Source organism: Triticum dicoccoides, chromosome 4A (assembly GCF_002162155.2).
Source record: "Triticum dicoccoides isolate Atlit2015 ecotype Zavitan chromosome 4A, WEW_v2.0, whole genome shotgun sequence".
Taxonomy (NCBI): Eukaryota; Viridiplantae; Streptophyta; class Magnoliopsida; order Poales; family Poaceae; genus Triticum; species Triticum dicoccoides.
Window position 1 is genome coordinate 216,724,814 of NC_041386.1, and position 14,408 is coordinate 216,739,221.

Sequence of the window (14,408 nt, forward strand, 5' to 3'; positions counted from 1 at the left end):
ATGAACTAATGAACAATTAATATATACTCCCTCCATTCCTAAATATTTGTCATTCTAGAGATCTTAACAAGTGACTACATACGGAGCAAAATGAGTGAATCTACACTCTAAAATATGTCTATATACATCCGTATGTGGTAGTCATTTGAAATCTCTAGAAAGACAAATATTTAGGAACGGAGGGAGTATATATTATGAATTCCATTTCCTATCTGTTTTTGTATACTAATTTGAATCTAGCTGTTATCATCCACATATACAGAATGGAAAGCGTATATACACACATTGAAGCAGAACATATAAGAACGGAAAACAAAGTACACACATTGAAACATGACCAATAGCACTTGCCTACGGTAGCTCTTGGCTCTGCCTGAACTCGTGCAGGCATTTGTCCAAGCGGTCGACACGCTCGCGGTACATCTGGAGCGCGATTTCGAGCTCCAAGTTGGCTATTTCATCAGAGATCACTAGCTCGAGGATGTGACGGCCATGTTGCTCTACCGCGCCTAGGTGGACACCTGGGCCAAGGAGGCGGTCGAGCGAACCGACCAGCGCATTGGCATCGAGCGGGCCACGGACAAGGCGAACGGCGTGACCCATGCGAATGGCGCGGCGGGCGTCCGATGCAAGTACGGTGCGGCCAGCCTCTGGTGCAAGTACGGTGCAGAGGGCCTCTGCCCACTCCTGGCGAGGACTGGGGGTACTAACGGGACGTGTACCCAGCTGTGACGCCCTGTCAAGAGCAGGCAAGCGTCGATGGATCTGCTCTTGCTGTGCAGCGTGCCGCGCCTTTAGCTCTGCGGCGCTCCAACGGTCTCGCCGTGCGGCGAGCCACAGACTATCAGCGCAGACGTGCCTAGCTTGCTCTATAGTGCGCCATCGATCATATTGTGCGGTGAGATGCACCTTGTCGGCACTGACATGATCCGCGGCGTTGAAGCGCCATGCGCCAAGGGTCTGCTCAACCCTGGCGATGATGCGCATCACGGCTTCGTCCATCGCATTTCCAGGGAGCGCCTCGATCTCAATGGGTCGTGGTGCCTGCTCGTTTTCCTCATCGACGAGGTTGATTGCAGAGGTGGCGCTTTGGTGGGCTGGCATGCTTGGAAAAGGTGGATGCTCTACAGGCTGCGCTTGTTGCCTCCGTGCATCACGCGTTGCCTAGGTTTATGCGAAATATCCCTGCATGGCGGGAAACCGGTGAGGAAATGGCGGGAAACGGTGGCGTGTTCATAAAATGCCATCAATTAATGGAAACTTAGCATAGAAGGAACATTGAGCTAGCACAAGAAGTAGATGATAATCAGATGATCATTTATCCTAGTTAATTATGCATGTAATAGTTTACTTTGGTGTGTGGAAATGTCATGTGTGTATTAGCCACCTATGTAATTGGATGTTTGCCGTGTATTACACACATCTTGTTTATGTGAAATGTTTCTGTTCTCTTGGCTCAACACAAACAGTTTATTGGAATGAACGTTATGCCCTCCATTGCACACACATTGGTCTGGCTGAACCGTTTCTATTGCGTTGCCTAATCAAAAACAGTTCATCTGAGTGAACCGTATGTCGTATATCGCACACATCTTGATCTAGCTGACCATTTCTGTTGTGTTTCCTAATCACAAACATTTCATCTGAGTGAACCATAAGTTGTATATCGCACACGCCTTCATCTGGCTGCCCGTTTCCTTTGTTCTGCCAAATCGCAAACAGTTAATTGAACTGAACCGTATGCCCTACATCGCACGCACAACTAAAATTTGAACTATGTTTTATGCATCCGTCATCGCAAACGGTTTGCACCTTTTTGACGGTTATTTTACACCACCTTTTGCGATTATTGCATCGCACACAGTTTCGTCGAAGGGTCTCTAATAGTAGTGTCGTGTTAGCAGCAACCTACAGTAGTGCACCAAGACCTCCACCAGGAGTGGCCTCCTTAGGTTGGTTCCCGAGGAGCGGAGATTTCTATGTGGGCTTCACCTCGTGAGGTTCGGATGACATGAGCCATGATGACCAAGGCCAGGTGGGCGCTAGCGGGTGTAGTGTACCAGTTTCCTCTTTGGTGCTAAGGAGGCCAGTGCAGGCGCGAAGTCCTGAGGAATCAGCCAAAGGTTTCCATTCCGGTGCAACAAGACCAAGATTGCCAGGACGGCAGGGCGGGGGTCATCGTCGAGCCCACCATGATGTCACGACTAGAGGCTTTTGCATGCGAAGACTACTTTTGTCAGGATAACATGTACTAGTTGTCTCCCTTCGAATTTGGCCGTTGTGGGAACCCTTCCTGCCTTCATTTTGGGAAGAGGACCAAGGCCACTATAAGTAGGACTTAGCCACCACCATAGGTAGGGACCGGATGAGATCCATTCCATCCTCACACTCACCAGCTTGCTCGATCCCAAGAACACTCTTCCTCCTGAGGTTGTTCTCCCACTGTACTAGTTCATCCTCATCCCCTCGAGGCCAATCCACCACAAAGCAGGAGTAGGGTTTTACACCGTGAGGTGGACCAAACCTGGGTAAACTGTTGTGTCTTGTTTCCTTCTTGTTCATCGAGCTAGGCCGAGATATTGGCGAGTAGGAAGACTGGGATGGTTGAGTTCTTCGCACGCACCCCGAAGTTTGAACCTCTCAAGGGTCTGCAGAACCCGAAATCCGATGGGTACTTGGATGAATCCAAATCTATGAGATTGCAACTCACTCACATCTTGAGAAATCTCTACATCACCAAGACTCTATAATATGGTGGTTGAAGATAAGGAAGCATGGACCCTTGCAACATATCCTTTGACAATTTCAACATATCAAATTTCATTTGGTATCAAGTTTCATGATTGTCAATTTGGATACACAAGTGCTCTTCCTTGCAAAACTGACCCATGTAGGTAGATGAACTCAAACTACAAGTGGTGCTCCCAACTCTTGATGAACTACATCAACCTTGGGCATCCAACACAATTTCAACTACATGATCAAGATCAACACCACCCAAGGTATGTTATTCCATCTTAGAGAAGCTTTACCCCAAGTCATGGGTCAAAGCATCTCAACAAGATGTGAATACATCAAAATGCTTAAATGAAAAATGGTAACCCCATTTTGAGCTTAAACGATGAGTATGACCTACGATCAAATGTTCTCACTTGACTCCTCAGTCAATATACTCTGACATAGATGACTTTGTCACCAACCACTTCTAGATGAAGTTCTCTAGTATTTCTATGTGTTATTGCTTTTGTGCCTAGCTTGTTTGTTTCCTTTTCACTTCATCTAGATTTATTTTCTTTTCTTTTCTTTTTTATTTTCTGCATTCTCTGCATCTAATTCATTGCAAATCTTTCAGTTTATTCCCTGGAAATCCTTGTGAGATCTTATTTGCCAAGTGAGCTGAGATGACAAAATGTTTCCTCTGCATTGAACTCGGTCTCACCGATTTCTGCCTCTCGGCTGGACCGAACTGCTATATTGCTTCGTAGATTGTTCATTGGTACAACCAACAAGGAAACCCGGTCTGACTAATATGCATCATCTATGAGATCTCCAACTTGGTGTCATCGATGAAAATAACTCGGCATTACCGATTTCACTACTAAGAAAACATTTTGCCCTTACCATTGTCATTTCTTCTCCAGCTCCACTCGATGATTCTTATCCTCTACTAGCATCTTATATTACATGCTGCTTTGTAATGTGAATCGAGGACCAAACCTATATGACTCATGGTCCAGAAGATCCCTTCTTGGAAATTGATGTCAAAGGGGAGAGAGAGAGAGAGAGAGAGCACATCAAAGCTTATCACATAAGGGAGAAAGCGCATCTGAGCTTCACCAGATGCTTTTTAACCATAGAGGAGAGAAGTCACATGTCTTTAAGAGGGGAAAGACATGTTAGCATATGTTGCTTTGTTTTAATTTTCTTTACCCTACCTTCTCCCATTATCCAATATCAGATTCAGGGGGAGAAAGAGTTCATATCTAAGGGAAGAAAATGCTTGGAATCCATTGCATATCTTTAATCTTTGGGGACATGTCTATATCCAAATAGAGTACTAAGTACTCACTCTCTACATGCCATACCAATCTTGGTACTCATGTGGTTTCCTCATTTGCTTTGTTTAGTAGGTGTCCTTGTGTTATCTAACCCTGTTTTCTCAAGTTCACCTCTTCCCAAGCCAGCTCAAGACCACAAGGTAAGTATATGCATCACACCCATGTGCATGATGATCTCTTGCTGATGTACATATTGTTTGCAAGAAGGACTCATGAACATGAAGGTACATTTCCTATATTTACATCATTTGCTCTGATGCATATAGCCAAGATACATGTAACTCATTGCTTGCTCTGACATGCTAATGCATTCACATGCTCTCATATTCCATCTTTATTGCATACATGTAGGGGAGCCTATGCATGTTACATGTATTTCCAAAGCTTTACTTGTTATTCTTCATATCTTTATCTAAAGCTTTGGTGTATGCTGTCATCAATTACCAAGTAGGCGGAGTTTGAAAGCACAAGTGCTCCCTGGGTGATTTTGGTAATTAATGTCAACATATCTCATGTTGGACTAATACCTTTATCTAGTGTATTTCAGAAAGTTCAACAAGGGTGTGCCATGGACAAGAGGATGTGGAACCCCTTCAAGATGCTAAGGAAAAATATTGGCAAAAGCTCAAGACTCTTCATTTCTATTTTAGTGATCCAAGATCACATTGAGTCCATAGGAAAATTCAATATTAATAAAAGGGGATTAGGTGTTGCGTAATGGTCTACTTGCTCAAAGTGCTTAGTGATATGCTCCAAATCCATGAACCACTTTCTCAAATCCAAATATGTCCAAAACCTAAAGTCAAACTCGGCCCCACTGATTTGATTCATCTGGCGCCACCGAGTTCACTTGACATAGCCACTGCAAGAAACCCTAATCAGTTCGGTCTCACCGATGGGATCTTGGTCTCACTGAGATGGGCTTGCAAACTCTTTGTTGCCTGTTGCAACTATTTCGGTCTCATCGAGATATGCAACCGGCCCCACCGAGTTTGGTAGACCAACTCTATGTTTGCTTATTACTAAAATCGGTCTCACCGAGTTTGTGTAATTGGTCAAACCGAGATGAGGTTTTACCCTAACCCTAGCACATGAGTCCCACCGAGTCGATCATGTCGGTCCCACCGAAAAGCCTAGCATTCACATTTTGAACTGGATCGGTCTCATCAAGTTCATATTTTCGGTCTGACCGAGTTGGCTCAAATGTCTGTAATGGTTAGATTTTGTGTGGAGGCTACATATACCCCTCCACCCTCCTCTCCATTTGTGAGAGAGCCATCAGAACGTGCCTACACTTCCACTACTCATTTTCTGAGAAAGAACTACCTACTCATGCGTTGAGACCAAGACATTTCAATCCAACATCAAGAATCTTGATCTCTAGCCTTCCCCAAGTTGCTTTTCACTCGAATCATCTTTCCACCATAGCCAAATTTGTGAGAGAGAGTTGAGTATTGGGGACACTATCATTTGAAGCACAAGAGCAAAGAGTTCATCATCAGCACACCATCTATTACCTTTTGGAGAGTGGTGTCTCCTACTCCCTCCGTTCCAAATTACTCGTAGAAAAATGGATGCATCTAGAACTAAAATACATCTAGATATATCCATACCTACGACAAGTAATTTGGAACGGAGGGAGTAGATTGGTTAGGTGTCACTTGGGAGGCTCCGTCAAGATAGTGGAGTTGAACCAAGGAGTTTGTAAGGGCAAGGAGATCGCTTACTTAGTGAAGATCTACCCAAGTGAGGCAAGTCCTTCGTGAGAGATGGCCATGGTGGGATAGGTAAGGTTGCTTCTTCATGGACCCTTCATGGGTGGAGCCCTCCATGGACTCGCGCAACCGCTACCCTTCGTGGGTTGAAGTCTCCACCAGTGTTGATGTACGATATATAGCACCACCTATCGGAACCACGCCAAAAATCTCCGTGTCTCGAATTGTGTTTGCACACTCCAATCCCATCCCTTTACTTTCTTGCAACTTGCATGCTTTACTTTCCGTTGATCATATACTCTTGCCATGCTTGCTTGAAATGTATTGTGAATGCTTAAACTTGTGCAAAAACTCCACCTCAACTTGAAGAACTTAAAACTACTACTTTTGCTTGTTGAGGGTCTAATCCCCCCCCTCTAGACTCCTCTTCTTGATCCTTTCAGTGGCTAAGCACGCAGCCTCCAAATTTGGAGCCTCGGAGGTCTCCCCAACGATGGCAGTCTAGAGCGCCTGTATGTTTCGGTGATGCAGCTCTTCCCTCTACTCTGCAGTGAGGGCTTGGGGGTAATACTCGTCGTGATCGCGTGACGGGCCACCACTGCCGCCTCGCCACCATGACGGAACCCGGGCAGACTGCGTTGGGAGTCAACCATGAGGACTTCCGCTATGGGATCATTGCTCTTGTACTCGGAAAGTGTATCCGAATGAACAGTTGGCAGATCAAATAACCCGTAGAGGGATTCATCGGGCTCAATTGCCGCGACATGAGGGGTGGTCGACTGACGATCCACCACATGCTTCACCCACCGCTAGAGCAGCGAACGACCGGATCGCTTGCGACGGCGGACAGTGGGGAGCGAAGACGCCACGGGAGCCGACCGATACTGAGTCGACAGCTGCCATAGGAGGACGCCGCAAGCACTCACGCGGAAGTGTGCCACCCCATGGATGGGGAGGGCCTCGACGTCGAGGGGGCTTCTTGAAGCCAGGCGGAGTCGTCGGCGACGAAGACAAGAGCGCCAAGATGGATCTCCCGGCCCAGGGCCAAACCACCGCTGGAAACCATGTTGATGGAGATCGAAAATTGCAACCTCGTCGGAAGTCTCTCAAACGCCTGCCCCATGGTAGGCGCCAACTATCATGGGAACGAGTCTGACAGTAGAAGTAGGGGGTACGTAGGTGAGGGCGGAGTCCTAGCTATGGCGAGGTTGTACGCACAGGTTTACGAGTTCAGGCCCCTCTCGGAGGAGGTAACATCCCTACGTCTAGGTGCCACGGAGGCTTGTCGATTGAAGTGTGTGATAGTTACCGGGGGTGCGAACCCTTGTGCCAAAGGGGAGGGGCGGCTTATATAGAGTGCGCCTGGGCCCTCGCAGCCCTTAGTTACACCAGGGTTCAATGAGAGTTATGTCCTAAACGTTACTGGTAACACCTGCAATAAATGGTCTTTATGACGAGGAGTGAATGTCTGACCGTTGCCATCCCGGGGTGACTTTAGGCCTTCTGGAATCTGAGTGGGTTCTTGTATGGTCAAGTGAAGTTATCATGGTCGAGTGGAATTGGGATATCCGAGTGGAATCTTCCGTCGAGTGGATTGCACTTCAGGTCAATTTTAGTCGGTATCTTCTATTGAACCTTGTAGGCCTTTGACTCTAGGATAGTGTCCTTGGGAAGGGTGTCTAGGTCAGGCCTAAGACCCTACCCTAAGTACATGTCATCATCATACATCGAGTGGGAGTCCATCGAGGGTAATTTCTCGGGTTTCCCCCTTGCTGTTTTGGACACACGGTTACTCTGACCTACCACAAAACCATGATGACATTGAATCGGCCTTAAGCGGTACCCGTGAGTAGTGATGTGAATTCGGGTTGACCTGGAGGGTACCCGCGAGATAATTGCATGGCACGGCCGGGCATTCTTAGCCCTTTTCGTAAGTCCATGAGACAGGACGACGGGGTCACATTGATCGTGAGTCTCTGCTCATTACCGCGCGCTACCAAGACACTGACGCTTTGGATATGTGATCCGAGTAGGCCTCTGGCCTTTTTCGCTCTGACCACCACACGGGAATAAGTATGGGCACTCCGTGTCATACGTTTCTCCCGAAAGCTCTTTAGACGCAACCGTTGGGCGGCACACGCACGGGTGGTCCGCGTAAGCACCTCCCTTGTATAAGGAGGTAGCCAGGACTGATCCCGGCAGTCCTTGCAATGCAGGATTGCAAAGGACGATTGGCCCATGACCCTTCGCATTTAGGATGTAGACCGGCATGTGACCTCTCTATTTAGCCTAGGTAGGACTACGACATGTTGATCGGTCGAGGCCGGTCATGACCTCATGGTGTGTCCGGCTGGAGTTGATCGAGCGTGTTGGGTAAGTTTTGCACCCCCTGTAGGGAAGATTGATCTATTTGAATAGTTGTGTCCACGGTAACAAACGCTTGGAGTTGTATCCTGATTTATACAACTAGAACTGGATACTGAGATATGATTTGGATATGATGGCTCTCGGATTGCTTTCGCAGGGAGTCGAGAGAGGATCTCTGGGCATGTTTACTACAACATGCTTGTCAAATATAAAATGTTATTCTTTACTCTTCTAAATGCTGCAAGATGATTGAAGATGCTAGTCTTCGATAGGCTAGCCATTTCCCTCTATTCTGCATTCTCAGTTAAGTCCATAGATACAACCCTTCCATTTGATACCAATGCATTTTAGAATAGATCTTATGTCAGTCTTGCGAGTACTTTGGATGAGTACTCATGGTTGCTTTGCTACCCCTTTTTCCCCTGCTTTCTTCTTTCTGGATGCCACTACTGACGACTACTACTACCCCGATGGTGCCTACTACTACGTGGAGGCCGCCAACGGCCAGGAGTAGTTAGGAGGCTCCCAGGCAGGAGGCCTTGCCTTTTTGATCATTGATGTTTGTGCTAGCTTTCTTAAGGCAGATCTTGTTTAACTTATGTCTGTACTCAGATATTGTTGCTTCTGCTGACTCTTGTGTACTCGAGCTGATGTATTCGAGCCTCGAGGCCCCTAGCGTGTAATATAAAACTTGTATTATTATAATTTGTGTCAAGAATTGTGTTGTGATATCATCCCGTGAGTCCCTGATCTTAATTGTACACTTTTGCGTGTATGATTAGTGTATGATTGAATTGGGGGCGTCATAAGCTACGACACCCCTTCAGGCCGTAGCACCGCGATACGTGGTCCACTTCGACGTGCATGCGTGTCGACTCTTACTCCCTCTGTTCCTTGATATAAGGTGTATAGATTTTTGAGAGAAAAACTGAAATATACGGTGTATTGCGTTGCATCACTTATTTCGATATTTTTTTTGTGATTTGATTACATTTCCTTATTTCAGGCAAGCTCCTCAATTTTTTCATGTCGATTAGTTAGTTGAAATATCACCCAAAACTTGTGAAATTTTCCCTTCACATGTGTTCTTTAATTTATGTGCCAAAAACTATACACCCTATTTAGATACGAAGGGAGTATTTGGTATGCATCACGCCGCAAACCTAGGCGCGGGAACGCCACTGTCCGTGCCGGTGTTTCTCACGATGTCGGGTTCTTCCTCGCCTAATTCGAGCACCGCCACCGCGAGGTGCCACCGCCGCCTCCTCCTCCTGCTTAGGCCGCCGACGCTCATCTTCTCGGTCCACGGCGACTACCTTGACACTGGCCACCCTGACTCGACACCGACCACAGCGCCCCTTGCATGGCTACCTCGACCACGGCTAAACCATCCAACGCTCTCGACTACCTTGATATCAGCACAAAGGGATACTGCCTTGCTTGAGCAACCTCGTTGGTTCTCACTCCAGCCATGACTGACGCAATGCATCGACCGTTACGACTGTGGGGGATGTCCATCGGCTTACCATCGGATTCTTCTCCACTCTCACCGTCTGCGTTGATACCGTTTGTGACTGCGGGGTGGTATTGAGTATTATGATTATTAGGAAGTATAGGATAGACTAGGATTTGGTCCTGCCTTGTCTTATAGTCCAAATTGATCATTGTACTCCTATATATATGCACACAAGACTCAAGCAATAAACATCAATTTCAACAATCTCTCTCTATCCCTCCGACAACTAGGAATTATCTATGCTGATAGAAATCGTGAATCATCTTGATCTAGAGATGGAGTAGCCCCTATTCTAGCATGATAAGAAATGTTGGCGCCAGCCAGGCCGTAGGTAGCTCCTCTCTGCTACCCTGGCCACTCTCCTCTCACTACAAGAAATATGTCAACTTGCGACCATCACTATTGGTCACTGAAATGTCATTGTTTTTCATTTGCGACCTTTTTGTGACAAAAACAGAAGGTCAAAAGCTGTCGGTCGCAAACTGAAATTAACAACCTTCTCTATGAGAAGGTCGTGGAATTGCACGACCAAAACAAAAGGTCATTGATTCTATGACCTTTTGTTTTGGTCGCTAGCTCTCTGCCCAGGCCACGTCGGATCCGACGTGGCAATCTGACATGGCAAAATTGCGACCAATCGATAATGTCGTTAATAAGATTCAGCCCGGTCCAATTCAGTGTTTTACATAGGCCGAGCCCTTTAATTCAGCCCATTTGTTGTTGTTTTATGGACTAAATGGGCCAAGCCCAATTTTATAGCCCTTTACTTTTTCTAGTAAATTTCTTTTTTTGTTGGCCTTTTCATTTTTTGCTGGCCTTTACATTTTGTTTTTTATAACTTTTGGCAGAATTATTATTATTTTCACTATTTTAAATAAAATAAACAATTCCACAACAACATCATTAGTTAGGCTGTAGCCTTTTTAGGTGTGGTACAAATTTAAGCATAGAAAATTGGAAAATAGATATTTAACCAATATATATTGTTGAGAAATTTTCATAATTTTGCTGTCAAAGCAGGATGTACACAGGAATACAATTTTGCTGTCAAAGCAGCATTTCAAATGTACATCTTCATGACATCATACATAAAAACAGCAATAAAGAGTTTACAATATGCCATATGGCTCAGATTACATGACAAATGACATCCAGGTTCAAATGATCCCAGCAACGAAAAAACATCACCAGCACAGCATACTATCTGCACATTCAAGGAGAACAAACTATATGTCAAAAGAGAACTGAGCAGAAAATAGTATATTCAATAATTACTACAGATTTGCTCACTGGATACACACACACACACACTTTGCATATACTTTTGAAAGGAACTGTGGATTCAAGTAAACTGCAGAGTTATATCAAGACAAAGATAGAAGGAGAAATAGTGAAGATAGTTCTTGAATTTCCACCTTCTATGTGTACAGTACACATGACACCAGCAGGTCAGAAGATAATACAACAAATGTGCATGAAAGACAATACAGTAAACACCATCTTGTTTATAGCAAGGCAATATAGTAGCATGCCTCTAGCACATCATCTCATTTAAAGAATGCATTCAGGCAAAAAATGGACAGCTGGTCTAATTTTCTCACACTTGGCATCTTCATAGTTAACACCATCATGTACAACAGCAAGCTGCTATAGGCTGGCCAATTGACTGATACTACTAGATAAGCAAACCAAACTACTACCAAAACAAGAACCAAACATGGCAAGCAAAGTACCAGCATTTTACTCATAGCAAAGCAAACTACTACCAAAACAAGAATCCACAAGCAAACCCATCTTGCAGCACCACCAGTTCGAACAGATAGACAGAGGATGATGGGTGACGGACCTAAACCGAGACACTTACCATGGAGACCTGCTTGACAGAGCCCTTTGCCCCAGTGCTTGCATGGAGCTGGAGCATCACACACATAATAGTAGCACTACATATGACAAAGAGAACAGCAAAGAGGCCGCATTACAAATGCTTTGTTGTCAACTCTGCTATTGTAATCATATTACAAACAGAATCATGTACAGGGGGTGACAATGCTTGTGACTTGCCATTCCATAATGCTTCGGGTGAGCAGTGGTGCTGAAGGGCAATTCGGAACATAAATGCCGAGAGTGAGGGAAATTCTTGCACGCTATCTGCAAAAAAAGAAATCACCTTCTTTAGTTCATCACAGGATGTAGCAGAACGACTCGATTAGTAATCCCAGGCACAGAATTAAACACAGAGTTGCAGCTGAAGCGAGTATAGATGGGTTCAATGATAGGTAAGGTGCTTCCCTATCCTTCACAAGCCTATCTAAAGAACAATTCTGTAAGTGACTTGACTCTTAAGAAACAGAAAGAAGGGCAAGGTAATTGGCTCCTTCACAAGCCTATCTAAAGAACAATTCTACAAGTGACCCGACTCTTAAGAAACAACAAGAAGGGCAAGGTAATTGGCTCCTAATTCGTTAGTTCTGACAAATACCATATTTGATACTAGATGTACTGAAATAAAAACCAACTCTAAGGATTCAAGTAGCACTCGTGTTAGCATTCTGCAGAAAATGACAAGCATTCACCCTTGAAGCAAGAATTCCATCTCAGGTGATGCTACTTGCTACTATTCTCAGCACCAAAAAGTGAAAACAACTCTGAATTAAAAAAGGATAACAAGGATAACATACTCCTGACCAAGTCCTTACTGATTTGTGCTGTACTACGAGTGCATATCCAGTGATACACACATCTGAATTAAAAAACGTGTATGCAACTTTCAAGAAAAGCGAGTAACGCAAAAAACAGGGACTACTTCTGCTTGTAATCATCGAGTATTAGTGTTTTAGAAAATTATGATGTACTAGTTCATTTGGAAACGATCAGTCGTTGTATATCAGGGTATGTAGCTGGTTGACCAGCTCATCAAGGAGTTGAGCTGGTAATCAATTCATACTGACATGGTTAGTTGCAAACTGCATCTCGATGCCATCCTTTGGGAGGGAGAAAGGGGTTGCCATTACTCCTGCATTGTTGCTGCCAGAGAAAGCAACATGCAATCAGGGAACACCGTGAGCTATCAATTATACAAGTAGTACATGTGAAGTATTGTGCAATGATGAAAAGTACTAGACTTAAATACATGAGTCGTGTGCTAATAAGGATTAAGTGTCGTAGTGCAGGAAGTGGCATAGCTATGCAAGTAACCATCCATGAAATGAAACTGACAGTTCCTGTAACATGGTTCAAACTAGCAGCTGTCCTGGAACCTGAATTAAATGAGTTCCGTGACACCATTCTTGCAGTAGTTGTACTAGAAGGCAGATATTTGTGGTTGAATATAGGTGGAATCGAATTAAACCTACCAGCACAACAACTAACTAATAGTATGACCAAGCTTGTCTGTATGATTGAAGGTAGTAAGTAGTAGTGTCTGAAATTATAAACCAATTTCCCCTCCATGAAATTCCCCATGCCTATAGCCTCCTTAATATTTGGAAATTTACAAGGGGATCTACATACCCATGATGGGGGAAGGCAGAGGAGGGAGCAGGGGAACGACCTTCTATGGCGCAAAAGCAGACCGCTGCAGTAGGCTACATCATGCATTGAGAATTAGAAAAGAGGCATGCATACGATCACATCATGCATTTGCACATTCATTCAGTAGCTAAAATCAACCTGCAGCATAGTTGGTGAGGCCAACTTCAAGACCATAGAAAGGCAACTCATGGGAGTAGGCAGCGACCATCATGACATCACCAGCAATGGTAGCGTAAACAATTTGGGCAGTGACATCCTTGTTGGTCTAAAGTACTAATGTTAAGAGATATAACATGACTCCATGGTAATAATAAGAAACATAAGCAACATATATAGATGATTGAGAAGTGCACAAACTATGATGAAGAATCTTTGAAGGATACAATTCGCACAACAAAACGGTACTTGGGGGTATTGTACTTGTTCTTGTCCTGGTTGGTCTCAGCCTGGCCCTATAGTCGGTCTTCCCCCTGAGAAAACAAGGGAGAAGGGACAATCGGCCAATCAGAATCGCTGTCAGATGACAGAAGTAGCAGATTCATGGAGAGGCAGGTGTTAACACATACAACGCCTTCTCTTGAAATGGACTTGGAAACGCTTGGAGTACGCCCTTGTCTTCTGGTTCTTGATGTACACCTGAAAGACATATCCATGAGACGCACATGAGTACACCTAGGTTTGGAACATCAGTGCTAACCAGGAAACACTAGTGATCAATCAAGAGGCACAAACAAAACATTTTAAGATAAGATATCAAAGTGGTTCATAGTTCTATTTGATGGCGAGAAACATTGAATCTAACTAGTAATCACAACTAAATACTAAACACAACAGAGTCTACTGTCCATCGACTACAAGTAGCTTCTGTGCGTCTAGAGGACTTGGCAGAAAAATACAAGAAGAAGCACTCGCGGCCGGGAAATTGGATCGACAATGCAGAGGAACGTGCAGTTCCATCCATCGACTACAAGTACTAGTACCAGTAGTAGTATATCCCCAAGGCTTCAAGATGCCTACACGATCTTTGCTAAAGTTGCACAATCCCTAGAAATATCTCTACGTAACTGGTGCTGTAATGGATGCATGCATCCATCATTCTGTACTACTACCCCTGAATCTACGTAACTAGTGCCGTGATGGATGTCGTTCTGTATTACTACCTGAACGGAAGAGGAACGACGTCAGGGAAGGCGCGTTCCTCGGTGCGCGACGCTATGCTCG